The sequence below is a fragment of the Puma concolor genome, chromosome D1 (assembly GCF_028749965.1).
Source record: "Puma concolor isolate L17-30 chromosome D1, mPumCon1.1.hap2, whole genome shotgun sequence".
Classification (NCBI taxonomy): domain Eukaryota; kingdom Metazoa; phylum Chordata; class Mammalia; order Carnivora; family Felidae; genus Puma; species Puma concolor.
The window spans coordinates 106,427,916-106,444,642 of NC_141676.1; the positions used below are offsets into that span (position 1 = coordinate 106,427,916).

The window sequence follows — 16,727 nt, forward strand, 5'->3', positions numbered from 1 at the left end:
TTTATGTTTATTCACTGTTTTTCTCAACTGCCATGTGAGCTCTAATAGGGTAGGGACTTTTCTCTTTTGTCCACTGCTGGCTCCCCAGCACCACAACTGTGCCTAGCATTTGGGAAGTACTTTAAAAATATTTGTTAACTGCCCAAATGTGCTGTTTGCCTCTGTCCCTCTGCTCCAAGCCCACTCTCTGTATACTCCTCTATAATGCTTTAGTGCCTTTGCCAGTTGACTTGCTCAGAAGTTTCTCAATAAAAGATATTGGGTGCAAGAGGAAAGGAGAAGCCACTGTTCTTCCTCCCTCTCTCTCTCTCTCCCTCTGTCTATTTTTTTTTTTTTTTTGGTGATGTCTCTAAAGTGCTATGTTATTTCCATCATTCCAACTCTAGCTGTAACAGCTCCTCCTCTGTGGCAGCTCCTCCTGTGGCTACAAACCCTCCTCTGTGTTCCCAGATCCTGGTAACACCCCCTCCTGCCCTTTGTTCCCCCAGCCCTAGCTGTGGTAGCTTCTTCCAGCAGTTAATTAGCTCTGAGTCACCTCACAATCTCACTTTTGTTGCTCCAGCCTCCCAACACCTATGCATCCAATAGTCCACAATAAATCCCCTCCATTTGATAAACCTAGTATGGTTTCTGACTAGGTCCTAGTGGATACAATGAACATGGGAGGGAAATAAAGCACAAGCATAGTCCTATGAACTAAGCCAATGCAGAGAAAAGGGGGAGCTCTGACAGAAGCTGTACCACCCTTCCCAACTCTGAGGGGAGCAAAGAAGCTCCAAGATCAATGGAAAAGCCAAGCAGTGGAGGTCTGTCAGATACCAGCTGAAGGCTGACCCCACCTGATGGTGGAGCAGATACCAAGGCCGGTACCCGGCCTCCATCAGGCTTCAGTCCAGAAAGCCTAAACCACATGTAGAACCCAGTGGATCCACCCAAGAGATGCTTAAGAGATGCCGACAAAAGGAGAGCCAAGGGCTGTGTCCCTGACGCTCTCCGTTCCAGGCCTGGGAGAGTCTGCAGTGCAATCTTTCGGATTTACCAGCATCGTGTTTGTATCGGGCTGATCATTGAGGATGTCATCTAATTGCATCAGTCGTTTTTGCTTCTTATCTCATGTACTTCTCTTCCTCAGCTGTTCGTCCCTGTGACTAGTGCAAAGACAATTCATGGCTCAGTTGTGCGCCTTTTTTAAAATAAATTTTATTTCAATGTTTATGTATTTTTGAGAGACAGAGAGACACAGAGCATGAGCAGGGGAGGGGCAGGGAGAGAGGAAGACAGAGCTGTCAGCACAGAGCCCAACGTAGGGCTCGAGTTCACAAACTATGAGATTATGATCTGAGCCGAACTCAGGTGCTTAACCTACTAAGCCACCCAGGCGCCCCAGTTGTGCACTTTTAATGCGTCTGAGATTGAGATGTATGAATTTAACTGGTAATCTGCACTCAAGTTTTCCCTGAAAAGCTGTTATCTGTAGTGCATCTCATAATCAATGGTACCTTAAAAGTAAAGGATTGTGGTATTAACAAGAAAAACCCTAGTGAGAACCTTACTGTGTGCCAGGCCCTGCACTCAATGGTTCCACTGCCCTATCATTTCATCCTAGAAGCAGGCCTGTGAGGGATGTTTTAGTGTTCCTATTTTTATGAACAGGACACAGAGGATTGTAGCTCACTGGTGTTGAGTTCACATCATGGAGTCCATGATCTCTGTCCCATTGTGCTACCCATCCTCAAACTTCTGACCAGAAGGAACGGCTGAAGAGTAGCTTCTGAAATAATCTATCAGTGTCAGAACCCTCAACCAGCCCAGCAGTAAGTCTGAACTGAGACCTAGAAGCAGGGCAGAGAAGACTCATATGGAGATTCAGATCTCCCCAGGTCTTTCCCATGGAACCATGGCCCACGTGGCCAGCCCACCTAGGAAGCATCTCTTCTGCCAGACAGAAAGAAGTGTTTGAGCTGGCCCTTGAGGTGGTTCCAGTGCAGTTAGGGAGATATATGGGTGTGCAGGAAAAGATAAATGATGATAGGCAATACTATCAAATGCCCCCCAAAATGGGACAACATGTGTACGTAAGGCTCCAGGGGTTGCTTACGGGACAATGTGTGTGTGTAAGGCTCCAGGGGATGGAGAGCTTTCCAGGATTAGCAGGCCATCCTCATACCCCAATTTGTCTTTGGGAGAGAGTTTCTGAGGGTTGTGAACTTCTCTGGTTCCTCTGCTCCCTTTGGACCCTCACAACAACCTTACAATATAGGTCCTGCCGTCCCTATTATACGGAAACCCTAGATCACACAGCTGGTGAACAGTTGAGCTGGATTTGATTTGAATCTCAGTCTACTTAACCTTCAACTACACCATGTCATCAGTGTGTGTGTGTGTGTGTGTGTGTGTGTGTGTGTGTGTGCGCGTGCTCCTACATGCATGCACGCACACCACACATGCCTTATCTACTGTCTACAGAGGCAATTATTTTTTGGGAAAAGCAACACAGGACATATTGCCAGATACATTCAGAGAAGCCAAATATTCCATAATCCTTCCTGGGTATTTTATTGTTTGTGAAAGAGAATGGATTGTTGTGGGTGTTTCGTTTAGTTTTGTTACATTTTAATGAGAAGTCTGGTTAGAAAATAAACAAGTTGTAAAACTTGAGATTTATTCTTTAGCTGGCAAGTTGCTTCCTACAGAAATGGGGCTGCACTGAAAGAGTAACTCGGTCCTCAGTGATGGCCTCACCCCCAGGAAACCCGACCTGTTTGGTGTTGGTCTAAGGCATGCAGAGAACAACAGGCTGAATAAATGCCAACCCACCAGGGTTTTCACCTGGTCACCAAATGCCCCAGGTATATCTCTTCATTCATGTAACAGACATATATCCAACACCTACAGGGTCCCAGACACTAGAGGAAATAAAACAGCTCTGCCCTCAAGATGCTCAGCCTGATGAAGGAGGAGGAACAAAAGTTCATCATTGCAATACAGTATAAGATGTGACATAACACAGTCTGTGGAAGCAGCTAATTCGACGTAATTAGGAGTGAAGGGGGCAAAAGAAGGTGTTAAGAAAACCGTAACAAAATTGGAGATATATAACCAGGGCTTTAAAGATTAAAGAAGACTTTGTTTCCCAGACAAATTAGGCAGGAGAATTCCTGACAGAGGGCACAATAAGAGCAAAATCAGGGAGAACCAACAAGGCAGGTCCACTGAGTACGATGATGCCATTGGAGCAAAACTGGGGTTGAGGGGAGGTGAGTTGTGGGTCACACCCGGGGAATTAGTCCTAGATTGATGAGTTGTCATTGTTTCTGTTTTTGTTTTTGCTTTTAATTCATGTTCTAGCACAGTCTGATGTATTTCAGAACCTGGCTTAATTGATATTTTAATTATATGCTTACACCCTGTAACAATTTCAAATGCAGGTAGGTACTTGAAATGAGATAATGTATGTGGAAGCACTTAGGGAACTCTGAAGTGTTAGACACGTTACTGTTAATGGTGTTCTGCATCGTTCTAAGATTCCTGAGGCAAACCATCATTCGTTCCCATATACAGTCATGGAGCCCCTGTTACGGGCCCAGCCTAAGCCAGGAGGCTGGGAGGGCTGAGGAGGGGAAGGACACACAGTACTTTCCCAGACACCCATCCGTGTGGCATGACTGCTCACCAACCATTAGCACATGAATGTCAGTACTTTATAGGTACTGAGACCGCAAACCCTTCCAGGGTTGGACCCCATTAAACCACACCACTGACGGGGTGCCTGGGTGGCTCAGTTGGTTAAGGTTAAGCATCCGACTTCAGCTCAGGTCATGATCTCACAGTTTGTGGATTCAAGCCCCACGTTAGGCTCTGTGCTGACAACTCAGAGCCTGGAGCCTGCTTCAGATTCTATGTCTCCCTCTCTTTCTGCCCCTCCCCTGGTCATGCTCTGTCTCTCTCTCAAAAATAAATAAACATTTTTTTTTTAAATTTCAACCACACAATCGATTTAACAGCATTGTGTGGCCAAAAGGCAACAGACTTAGTTTCCTACCGCTACCGTGTGTGGCCTTGGGCTATCACAGTCCTCCGGATCTCAGTGTCCTCATCTGGAACATTCAGAGATAATGGCGATTGCCCCGGCTTTGCAGAATTGAGAAGCAGACTCTCTTAATTCATACCCACCTCCTGTGGTTATGTTGGCCTCACCAGGGTGAGATAGCACAGGAACAGCAAGGAGAATGAAGGAAAGAGGTGTGGGTACTCCAGGACTCGGTTCCAATCTGGACTCTGCCCACAGCCTTGGAGGTGTCACTGAACAGCACTTCATGGGCTTGTTTCCTCCCTTGCAAAAAGAAAAAAAAAAAAGACTATCAAGGAACCCAAAGCCCCAGCTTCTCCAATAGTCAATACCAAAGTATACCTGCTCAGTGATTCAGCAATCATATATTGAATACGTAATATTCACTGGCAACGTACAATGAATGAGGCTTCAAAGATTTTTTTTAAATAATGATAATTTAAAATAATAAGAGGCAGCCTCTCAGAATTCATGTAGAACTCTAACCAAGCTAAAAATATGAATATTTCCTTCTTAAAGTCAGTGATCTACCTGGTGTCTGTGGAGTAGACAGTTACAAAACAGTGCTCCAAGAGCTGTGAGGGTCTAGATTTCAGAACAAGGTCCTAGAACAGGGCTAGCCACGTAGTCAGTGTTGAATGAACACCTGCTGAACTAACAGAGGTTATAAGTACCGGCCATCATGAAAGAACCTAGGAGAGTCACCCAGCCCATGGGCGGGGTCAAGGAAAGCATCCTAGGGGAGCATCTCCTGATGCCACTTTGCAAGAGAACTGCCCTCGAAGGAGTATGAGGCAAGAGAGTAAGAGCCACATTCCCACCCTGCTTCCAGTACTCAAAGGTAGGCTGAGGTGCTGTGGTGTCAGTACTGTATTTGCCAAGAGATGCCCTGGGGGTTGTAAGATGTTTTCGGGTCTGGAGGCAGTGGGGGCCAGGAAGCGGACAACTTATGGAAGCACAGACGGTCTCCGCTCAAACCGAAATGTTCACAAACATGGCCACCTGACCCACACCTTCCTGCCGAGGGGGCCCCTTGCCAGCACCTTGTTTTCCACTAAGCCACTGGGTATCTGGTTTGGCAGAAGCACAGCAGAATGCAGGCCGAAATTACTTGTTATATCTCCTTCCTGTAATTTCTTGATCATCTTGTCAGGCATTTGTCTTCGTGCCAGAAAAATGAGCTCGCCGAAGGCCGGCTCCACCAACTCACTTTTTTATCCATGCAGAATTCTAGTCAGACCCAAACTAGGATAATTTCATGTGTTCACTGGTGGGAGAACAAGTTTGCAGAACTGCTTTGGAAAAGGTGGTTGGTTATGCACATAGACATGTGGCAGAGGGGACAGTATTAATTTTGATAGTGACTGGGGCTGAGTTTGACTGTGGGCTCAACCACTGGCCAGCTCCGGACGCTCCAGGTGAATCACAGAACATCTCTGAACTTCAATTTCCTGTCCCAGGGAAGCCCTTGGAGAGGCCATGTGACCTCCAACAGAGTAGACAGACCAGGGATGCTCACACACTGAGGACAGAATCATAAGCCAGCAGTATGGCAGGTGCATTGCCCACATCACTGCAAGTGCACACTGTCTGATGCTTCAGGTGGGGGCATCTTCAAAGAGCCCACTGTAGGGGTGCCTGGGTGGCTCAGTCAGTTAAGCATCCAACTTCAGCTCAGGTCATGATCTCCCAGTTCATGGGTTCAAGCCCCATGTCAGGCTCTGTGCTGACAGTTCAGAGTCTGGAACCTGCTTCAGATTCTGTGTCTCCCTCTCTTTCTGCCCCTCCCCCACTTGTGCTCTATCTCCATCTCTCTCTCAAACAATGAATAAACACTAAAAAATTTTGAAAACAAAAAACAAAAAAAAACAAGGAACGCATTGTTATCAGTCATGGTCTAGCAGGAGAACAGGGGACACTCCAATTAGATAATTTGAGGAAAGTTTAATAAAGAGATGATGCATGGAGGTATGGGCAGCATGGAGGAAGATCTTGGGGAAAAGTGCAGTGCTCTGGAGTTAAGAACTGCCTGCACCCTAACCATCCTGATGAGGCAAAGGGGCAAGAGTGGTTACCAGATTCCACATACAGAGCACAGAGTGCGCAGAGAACTTACTGACAGGAACTGTGACCTTCAAAAGAGAGAGGCAGTCAGATGGTTCCACAAGGAGGGAACCGGGAAATTAACACCCCTACCTCTCTCTCCTGCCTCTCCCTAGTCCCCTCACAGTACTCCCCATTGGCCAAACTCAAGCAGATGCTAAAAGATACAGGAGCCCTTTGAGACCACCTACACAGGTCACCCTACTGGCGCTAAAGCAGGTTACAGGGGGTTAAGAAATTAGGTCTGGAGAGACAAACAGGAAATATCTAGCACACCCCATGGAAGCAATCCACAAGAGAAAGAATCAATTTTGAATATGTGCCAAAACTCTGTGGGCACAAAAACAGCTAATGATTGTTCCAGTCAAATAAGATCTTTCCTGCTCCAAGCGAGGGGACAGAAACCACAGGTGGTCAACAGAGTTGAGAGCAGGAAAAGAAGGCACAAAGCAGGAAAAGAGAAAGCTAGCCATGCCCCTTTCCTACTGCAGGCTTTTAGCCTGAAGTGAACCTGACATGGAGAATGTATTAGTTAGAGTAGACTAGATTGCAGTAACAAACAGACCCAAACATTTAGTGATCCAACACAACAGAGGTTTATTTCTCGCTCAGAAAACATTATAGGAGGGGCACCTGGGTGGCTCAGTCAAACATCAGACTTCAGCTCAGGTCATGATCTCACAATTTGTGAGTTCGAGCCCTTCATCAAACATGTGGACAGCTCAAAGCCTGGAATCTGCTTCAGATTCTGTGTCTCCTCTCTCTGCCCCTCCCCCACACGCACTCTGTGTTTCTCTCTCAAAAATAAATAAACATTTGAAAAAAAAATTTTTTTAAATACATTATAGGAAAGTTCCAGGTTGGGGTAGTAGGAAAGGCAGGAGGCTTGGCTAAGGGACCCTGGCCAGTGATCCTTAACACATAGCTTCCAACAACCACCCTGGGGTCATTTCCATCACAGTTAACTAGAAAGAGAAAACAGTATGGAGCAACACACTTGGGAAGTTTTTAAGGGGCAGACCTGGAAGTGAAACGCATCTCTCCTACTCACATTCCATTGGCTAGAATCCAGTCTTATGACCACTCCTGACTGCAAGGGAGACTGGGAATTGTAGTCCAGCTAGTCAGTCATGTGAGCAGAACACAGTATAATGGAAAATGAGGGGAAATGAATTTGAGTGGACAGCTGCCAGCCTCTGTTACAGAGAAACTTTAAATCCTGAATTTTGCTATTACAGAGAATCGACATTTAGATTACTGAAAAGGTCTGATTTGTGATTAAAAATTACAAGAGGATTTTTATTATTTGGCAGTGGTAGAGAGAATCATGAAGTCTACCCTAGATTTTATCAAAGGAACAGAAAAGTGCTAGCCAGAGAGCAGGCTTAAATAGGCCTGAACAACAGTTTTAAAGTCGTTTGCCTATACCATTTGCTCAGTTACACCTGTTACTCTGTTACCCTTATGTAATCAGAATGAGTATTATTTTTCTCTCTTTTTACTTCTGTCAAATCTTTTTTCAATTTCTTACACTAAAGATTACTTTTAAGTGGGGAAAAATATAAGATACACTTTAAAAAAAAAAAAAGGCCAATGAAGGGAGCACCTGGGTTGCTCAGTCGGTTGAGTGTCCAACGCTTGATTTCGGCTCATGATCTCATGGTTCGTGGGATTGAGCCCCGTGTCAGGCTACCTCTCTCTCTGTCCCTCCTCCACTGTGCTGTCTCTGTCTCTCAAAATAAATTTTAAAAAACATTAAAAAAATAAAATAAAATAAAAAGGCCAATGAAGTTACTCAATCTTCGTATTCTGCTTACATTCAGTTCTTTACCAAGTACTGGTGCCCAGTTGGTGCCTTAGTTCAGACTGCTATAACAAACTACCATAGATGGGGGGGGGGGGCTGCTTAAACAACAAGCTTTATGTCTCACAGTTCTAGAGGCTGGAAGTCTAAGATCAGGGTGCCCGTGCTGCCAGATTCTGGTGAGGACCCTCTTCTCGGGTGCAGACTGCAGGCTTCTGATTGTGTCCTCACATGGAGGAAAGCTGGTGAGAGAGATCCCTGGGGGCTCCTTTATAAGGATACTACCCTCACTCATGACGGCTCCACACTTGTGACGTAATCACCTCCCAAAGGCCCCACCTCCTAATACCATCACTCTGGGAGTTAGAATTTCAACATGTGAGCTGGGGAGGAGGGAACAAACACTGAGCCCATAACAATGACCATGAGCTTGTTATGCATAAGGAAGTTGATCAAGGCAGCGAGGGAAAGAGCTGAGGGCAGGAGAACAGAGAATACGAGCTAAATAAAGGGCCTGTCAAGGTGCAACCATCACAGACAGAACCTAGCCAGCAACAAAAACACTTTCATGGAAAATTATAAGATAGCTATGGCTCAAGATCCAGGTAAAATGGGTAAAGGTGGTTGCCAGTAATGGGCTCGGAGACGTCCTCCTGAGAACAAGTCCGGGACCACACATTAGACTACATATGCCTCAATCCTGCTTAGGTCCTAAGTAAACTAAGTAACTCCTCCATGGCGAAAATACTCCCTTCACCTATCAACAAGATACCACACATAAAGTGCTTACCCTGGCTGGATTCATTTGCTAGGATGGCTTCTGTAACAAGGTACCACAGACTGTGTGGCTTAAACAGAAATTTATTTTCTCACAGTTCTGGAGTCTGGAAGCCCGAAATCAAGATGTCAGCATGGCTGGTTCCTTCCAAGGGCCATGAGGGAGAATCTGTTCCAGACCTCTCTTCTTGGCTTGTAGATGGCCATCTTTCCCTGTATCCTCATATCATGTTTCCCCTGCATGTATCTCTGTCCAAATCTTCTCTTCTTGTAAGGACACCAGTCATATTGGATTAGGGTCTGCCCTAACAACCTCATTTTACCTTATTTACCTCTTTGAAGACCCAGTGTCCAAACACAGTCCATATTCTAAGGTCCTAGGACTTCAACATACAAATTTCAGGGGGAGGGGGACACAATTCAGTCCTTAACACCAGCTAAATGGTCATCGCTACTATTATGGTCCTTGAATTCAAGGACCCAAATATCTCAACCCTCATCTTACCTTCCCACCAATATTTATGTCCCTTACCCCTATGCCAATCACTTTCTCAAGTACTGTTAACCAAAGCACCTTGAACTTCCCCTTCCCCAGGCTTCTCTGTTCTATAATCTACCTGTGACACACCAAATCCTCCTCTAAGGGCAAGACTCTGCTCAAGCCCCATTAGCCCTGACCTTTCTCTCCACCCCAGCCATTTGAAAGGAAGAAAAATTAAAGGTTACACTCATGGTGTGTTTTTAGCAGCACAATATCATTCTATCCTCCTGCATTCCTGGGCCCCATGACAGGTTAGCAAATTTGAGCTCAGAGCGGTTAGTACTATGTCCAGGGTCACTCAGCAGATAAAGGCAGGAATGTGATGCTAATCCCATCTGTGTGATTCCAAGTCCACTGGTCTCCCCACCCTGAACTCCTACAGCAATTCTGGCCTGAAGCATTCATCCAGCAGCTAAGCCTCTGCAGTACCCTGATGCCAGCTCTTTCTTATCATCTGGAGCTTCAACTTTGAGCTTTCATTAAGACTTTCTTATTCACGTGTCTTCTCTCCCCAGCGATTATTTTCAGCATCTTAAGAACAAGAATGGGTTTTCTCGCTTGTACTGATCCCTTCATAGCTATACTGGTGAGGTTCAGCAGAGACGGGTGATGTTTCAAGGCCAGGTTGTCAGTTATTCTCTGAATAACCTAAAAGACATACCCACTCCTCCTGGGAAATACAGCCAGTAGGACAGGTGGCTCTCTTTGTCCTCCTCCAAATACAGTGGTTTCATAAACTAATTAATTCCAGAGGTGGATGTCCAGCGATCCCCTCCCAACCCCAGGCCCTTGTAGCCCTCACGCCTGGGCAGGGCACCCCTAGAGCCCAGCTTCTAGTAACAGGGCTGGACATACACAAAGATACATTTGCCACTGCCCTTTCTGTTTTCCTCCCTTCCTTTCCTGTCCCCGGTCTCCTATCTCTCCTTTCTAGTACCTCAAGGTTGCCTGAAGCTAACCTCTATTATTTCGTGGTTACTGTAGCCGGCCACTGCTCTAAGCACTTTGTAGTGTAACCACGACATTGAACCAGCAGGACTCAGGAAATGGTGTCATAAAGGTATTTTTATTTTGAGTCCCACCGTTCACTTCCACCTCCTCAGTGGGGGTGGCCCTTTGTGGACGAGAACTCAAATGGTTTACATAGTTCTTCTGGTCGCTCATAGGTAATAAAAAAGTCCTACATTCACTTTAAAATTTAAGCAGTCCCAATCCAGGGGCGCCTCGGTGGCTCAGTTGGTTGAGCATCCCACTTCGGCTCAGGTCATGATCTTGCGATTCGTGAGTCCGAGCCCCGCGTCAGGCTCGGTGCTAACAGCTCGGAGCCTGGAGCCTGCTTCGGATTCTGTATCTCCCTGTCTTTCTGCCCCTCCCTCACTTAAACTCGGTCTGTCTCTACCTCTCTCAAAAATGAAATAAAAACATTAACAAACTAAAATAAAAATAAAAAAATAAACAGTTCCAATCCAGCACCTGGTCAAATCTACAATGGTCAAATCTCACGCAAGAACCAACACTTAAAACTTGAAGTTAGAATGTTCTCACCTGCCCACCTGGGCTCTGCCACATGTGGACTCTCTGCAGGGTGAGTGAGGGGGAGCACGGGTGGGGCCTGTGACAGCTGTGGAGGGCACCACTCTAACCTCCCTCAGGAGAGCCTGCTGTGAAGAGCAGCCCAGCTGCTACCCTGCAGACCCACCACCACATCTACAACAAGGCCATACTCCCCAGGGCAGCTCCCAACTCAAGGCCAAGTGCAGCAGGGTGCTAGAACGGGGCCATTTTACCTGCCAGGGGACTCTTCCAATGAGCAATGTTTCTAGGAGACTAGCTGGGGACTAGAGGGGGACTAGCCAGCCTCACCCAGATTTAATTCAGCATGGCACTACAGTTGGAGACACATCCTACCGGCTTCTTCCCTTCTCCATCTATGTCACGACCCAAAGCCTCTCTCTGCCTAATCTTGCTTCCTCCCTCCTTACTCTCCATAGTATTCTCCATGTATTCACAGACAGTATTGTCTACTGGTCAAGTGCATCCTGCCCACAGTAAGTTTTGATTTGATTGATACTCGATTTGGCCTTTTTCTCCATTTTGCTGCTGTATCTCTCCTGTCCTCTGGGAGCCTCAGATTCCTCATTTATCATATGGAGATAGTATCAGACACCCTACATGGCCATCGTGAGACTTAGTTATAATCTGTACAGCGATATAGGGCTTTGGCTTTGCTGACCTGCACCACAGCTAACAACCCAGCATAAGAAGCCTACCTCTGATTACAACAGTTCAGATTGCACTTGGCTTCCAGAATCTTGGAAGCAGGAAACAGCTCAGTGAGGAAATGGTTATGTTTGTGCTTGTCTGAAATACCTGCTCTTTAAAAAAAAAAAAAAAAAAGTCTTTTATGAACCATAAATGCTACTGGTAATGACACAGAGTTAGCATACATCCCCCAAATGAGTTAACCAAGCTTACAATGGGTTTCTCACATACCACCAGAGGCTGAGAAGTCAGTGCACTTCTCCAGGACCTAAACATGTTACACTCTTTGAGAGGGCTCAGCCCGACTCAACCCCCAAGGGGCTATTTCCCCATTCAGAAGACTGGCCACCAGTGTTTACACACCAGAGCTCCTGGACATTCCTCTCTAATCAAAGATGATGCTGAATTCCAAGCAGGACCTAGCTCTCACCAGCCCACCCCCTCCTCGGAAATCTTCTCCAGACCCCACCCCTGCCCAGCGAAGGGGAAGACTGGTGGCCTCAGGCCAGTCACAGTGTGCAGACAGGTTTTGTACAACCGACAGTGTTTTCAAAATTTTGAACCAATATTTTAAAATCGGGAGCTGCACATGAAAATTCAGATTTCTGGCTCGCCTCAAACACCAGATCTGGCAAGCTGAAGTGTGATGGTTAATTTTATGTGTTGACTGGGCTAAGGGATGCCCAGATAGCTGGTTAAATGTTATTTCTAGATGTGTCTGCGAGGGTGTTTCCAAAAGAGTTTAGCATTTGAGTTGGTAGACTGAGTAAAGAAGGTCTCCCTTGCCAACCTAAGTGGGCACTATCCAATCTGTTGAGGGAATGAGAGAACAAAAAGGTGGAGGGCAAGCAAAATTGTTCTCCTTGCCTAAGAGACATCCATCTTCTCCCACAGTCAGACATCATGCTCCTGGTCCCTCTGAGGTTCAGACTTAACCTGGGGTACACACCACAGCCCCACCTCCACCTCTATCCTCAGGCTCCAGACTCCAGACTCAGCCTGAATTATACCACCAGCTTTCCTGATTCTCCAGCCTGCAGACAGCAAATGATGAGCTTCTTGGTCTCCACAACACATGAGCCAATTCCTATCACCCCCTCTTGTCTGTATCTGCACACATCCTATTGGTTCTGTTTCTCTAGAGAACCCTGAGCAACAACCCAAGTACACACATTTACATGGCAGCTACTGGCCAGAGCTGGGTCACAGGATCCGCCACTCTGCCAGCTTCACGTGTTAGCCCACACCATGGCCCCGTAGACACTGGAGTCGCAAACCCCAGCCAAGAGACTAAAGTCCAAATTCTTTGTCCTCCTTTCCTTAATCCTGCCCTAAGCTTTCCTTGAAACTTTATCGCTCGCTATGGATAGAGTGAGTGTATGATGTATGCTCCAGACTGGGCTACTTTGAAAAGGGGCACCAAAAATAACAGGTGTTTATTAATCCACAACAGGCATAAACTGGGACTTTTTCTGGCAAACCTGAGTGGACGGTTGCCCAAACTATTGACCCCAACTGAGCATCACGCACCCCAGTCTCCAGCCAACCCACATGGCTCATGTTTCCTCAATGTGACCGCCTCTATGTGAGTCACTGCTTTAACTCCTTGTCCCTGCTTCTGAGAACATCCTCTCCACTCATCTCAGCCTGTCAGGATCCAACAGCCTCTTCAAAGCCCGGGCCAAATGTGACCACTTCCCTGAAGCATTCCTCATGCTTCCCGGCCAGAACTCCTGTCTCACTTTTGACTTTCCAGAGGACTTTGTAAATCTGCTATTATCCTTCCCTGTGTCTTGCACCAGAATCATGTCATTCATTCAATCAGCAAACATTTGTGGAGCACTGTGGATGCAGCAGAGAACAACATAGCCAGAGTTCCTCCCCGCACTGAGCTCATATTTACTGCACAGGATGGTGTTGCCCATTAGCTTTTAAACTTCTCAAGGACAGGAATTGCAGGTTGAAGGTTTAGTATTCTGATCAAGAATATTTGCTAAGTTAGGTTGCAAAACCTCCCTGGGCTTTACTCCAGTCACCTGCTAAAAAGGGGAATAAAACCCTTCTTCTCTTATGGCAGCACCCTGAGGATTAATGAGAAGCAAAGTGATAGTATTTGTAAAGTTAAAAACATTTTAGCCATGTAGAGTTCCAAAAATAATAGCTCCTCAGCAATGCAAACTGTGATCAGCACATCTGTATCACCTCCTTTTAAAACTTCTTAGGGTTGGGGGCGCCTGGGTGGCTCGGTCAATTAAGTGCCCAACTCTTGATTTCAACTCAGGTCATGATCTCAGCATTTGTGGGATCAAGCCCTACATCAGGCTCTGTGCTAACAGCACAGACTCTGCTTAGGATTCTTTCCCCCTCTCTCTCTTCCTCTCCGTCCACACTTAGGCGTTCTCTCTCTCTCTCTCTCTCTCAAAATTAAATGAACTCTACAAAAATTTTCTAACACTTGGAAGTAGGTATTGTTATTCTCTTTAACAGAGAAGAAACCCAAGCCTCACAGAAGTTATGTGATTAGCTGGCAAGGACAACAGATTAATGGAAGGAGAGCCAGGCTCGAGCCAGGTATCTGGCTCTGGAATCTGAAGGCCCTCTACTACCCCCCAGCAAAAAGTAACTGGATTCCAGGGTGGTACATACAGTTTCTCCTCTTAGGCATAAGACTAACAGGGCATTGAGAGAAACCCTACCTCAGTATCCCCGTGGGGAGCTCTTTAGCTGAGACCATCTCCACCCCAAATGACAGTGACTGGCATGGAGGAGCCAACACGTGGAGTTACCTGCTCCTGTCTGCTCCTTTTCTCCACATTCCAGGGTCCTCACGAACATTGTCCTTAGCCTTTCTGGGCAGCAGGGACACCCAAAGGTTGCAGAAGGCCTGGTCTATGGCTATGACTTGGTGACTCATCTCCCTGGGCAGGAGGGCAACACCTGATGAGACCCCCTATTGTCCCTCCCCTCACCACACAGGCCTCGAGGCTGCATTCAGCAAAAGGGGTGGGGTGGGAGGAGTTGAGCAGCACAATCCTCTTGATTCACCTGGTGAAGTTACGACAGTCTCTCACCTGAGGGTGCTCCCAGGCCTGAGGTTAGTGCACGGCTCTCTGCAGGGCCTCTGCTCATTACCAGGAAGGTGCACAAATTGGGTTAAAAAGCCACACCGCCATGATTCCAGAACCCCCGGGGCTGTGAGGCTGTGCTTCCCATGCCAATGAACAGCCAGCCTCCTCTAAATGTCTGCTGGCTTCTATAATTACTTGGGGAAAATGTCATGTTTGCCACGGTGCTATTAGAGTAGTGCACGGGCTAAGATGCAAACAACTCCACACCAATATAAATATTTTTCGTGGCATCGTTCCAGCTATCTGGTGCATGTGCTTCCAGATGATCACACAGGAGGAAATCAAAGACAGGGATCCTCTGTTATGAAATGCAGTCAGGAGACTGCCTCTGAAGACAGACAGTTCCAGTCTGGTGTGAAATCTGGTCTGATCCTTCTATTTGAAGCTCTATTTATTCCCTCTTGCTTGAGAACTTATCACTATCTGATTTGATTACAAAATGAAAAGCTAGATGTTCAAACAGGTCCACAGAAACACTCAGCAAAGGTATCGTGGCGCCTGGAAAAGGGAAGAAGCAGACTGACGTAGGGCAAAACACTGGGCCTCAGTTGCCCCATCTGTACAGTGGGGATAAGACATCAACCGTCCAAAGTGAGGTTGACTTTCTTGTACTTCCTTCAAGCTCTGAAATCCAATAATAAATTAGAGGCCTATGATTTCATGCCAGAATAATATGGAAATAAATGCCAGCGTGTCTCCTGCTGACTTGAGGGTATGTGGTCAGGCCCTGCCCTGACATTTACGGGGCCCAGGGAAAGATTACAAATGGGGCCCCACATAGCATATGTCATAATATTTCAAAGTTATAAATCAAGCTAATAAATTGCTTAATATAATATGTTTTGTACTCCTACCTTGACAAATATGCTTTCAAAATGACCTGGAAGGCCAGGTTGGACTTCAGAATTCTTGAACTGCTCAGAGTTTCACACCACAACATGGCACGAGGAAGAGCTAACCCCAGCCTCCCACAGTTCTTCCCACACCTGGGTTCATCTCAGACTGCAAGGGACCTCGCAGTCATGCTTGTGAATGACCCAGCCTGCATGTGCATGCTCTGTGCATGCGTATACACGTACACATACGTACACACGCACACACACACACACACACACACACACACACACACACACCAGGGCATCCAGGCCAAAAGCACAGCCCTACTATCTAGAGGACAGACCTCAGAAAGAAGCCTGGTAATGATCTCTGGGTTGTTTGAACAAGAAATCCCAGAGTCCTGTGTACCCATCAAATGGTCTAGAAGACCATTAGTGCTATATATAGACTCCTTACCCTATTGGGAAGTACACCCATAGGAGGCCAGAGTGGGGCCAGGGCAAGGACCCCTCTTGTTGACTTACCATTGACAGTGGGCTAATTTCCTTAATATATAAAGAGCTGCCTTGAATCAATGTGAAAAAAAAAACAGCTTTTCAATTAAAAAAAAATATATAGCTCATTTGGAAGAATATGAATAGCTCCTAAAGATGAAAAGATACTCCAAGGTTGCAAAGTCTGTTAGCACACTGTTTACTTGGTGTGCAAAGCAGTACTCTCATTCATTGCTGGTGGCAGTGAAGGGGGTATAAGCTCTGTGAAGCATGATTTGGCAACAAATGTAAAAATTACATATGCATATACTCTTTGTCCCAACAACCCCACACACAGTTATTTAACCTGGAGAAGTGTTTTAACAAGAAACAATATTCACTGCAGCATTTTTTTGTAACAGCAAAATATTGGAAGAACCAGAAGTCAACCAGTGCAGAGATGGTTAGCCCAGCAATGTCCTCCCACAGAAGACATTGGGACAGGGTGGGTCTACATGAACCATACACAGACTGAGCTCCAACATACTTTGCCAAGCGAGAAAAAGAAAGCTGTCCAGGACAGTGATGGTGTGCTAAGAGCACATATGCACATATGCTCAGTGTACAAAGACTTTCTGGAATGATGCATAAGAGACTATTAACAATGGCTGCATCCTGGGAGGGAATCTGTGCGGTGGGGGACAGCTGTGGGAGGGAGAATTACCCTTTACTG

The 16,727-nt window shown here is 46.3% G+C and overlaps 1 protein-coding gene across 1 annotated transcript in view; it reads right to left on the bottom strand.

Annotated features, from left to right (window-relative positions):
- Nucleotides 1-16,727, bottom strand: part of PTS (6-pyruvoyltetrahydropterin synthase) — a 681,414-nt gene that overhangs the window by 550,122 nt on the left and 114,565 nt on the right. The window contains exon 10 of the transcript XR_015241350.1: nucleotides 4,174-4,333. The gene's annotated coding sequence lies outside the window, so the exon portion shown is untranslated. The remainder of the gene's footprint in view (nucleotides 1-4,173; nucleotides 4,334-16,727) is intronic.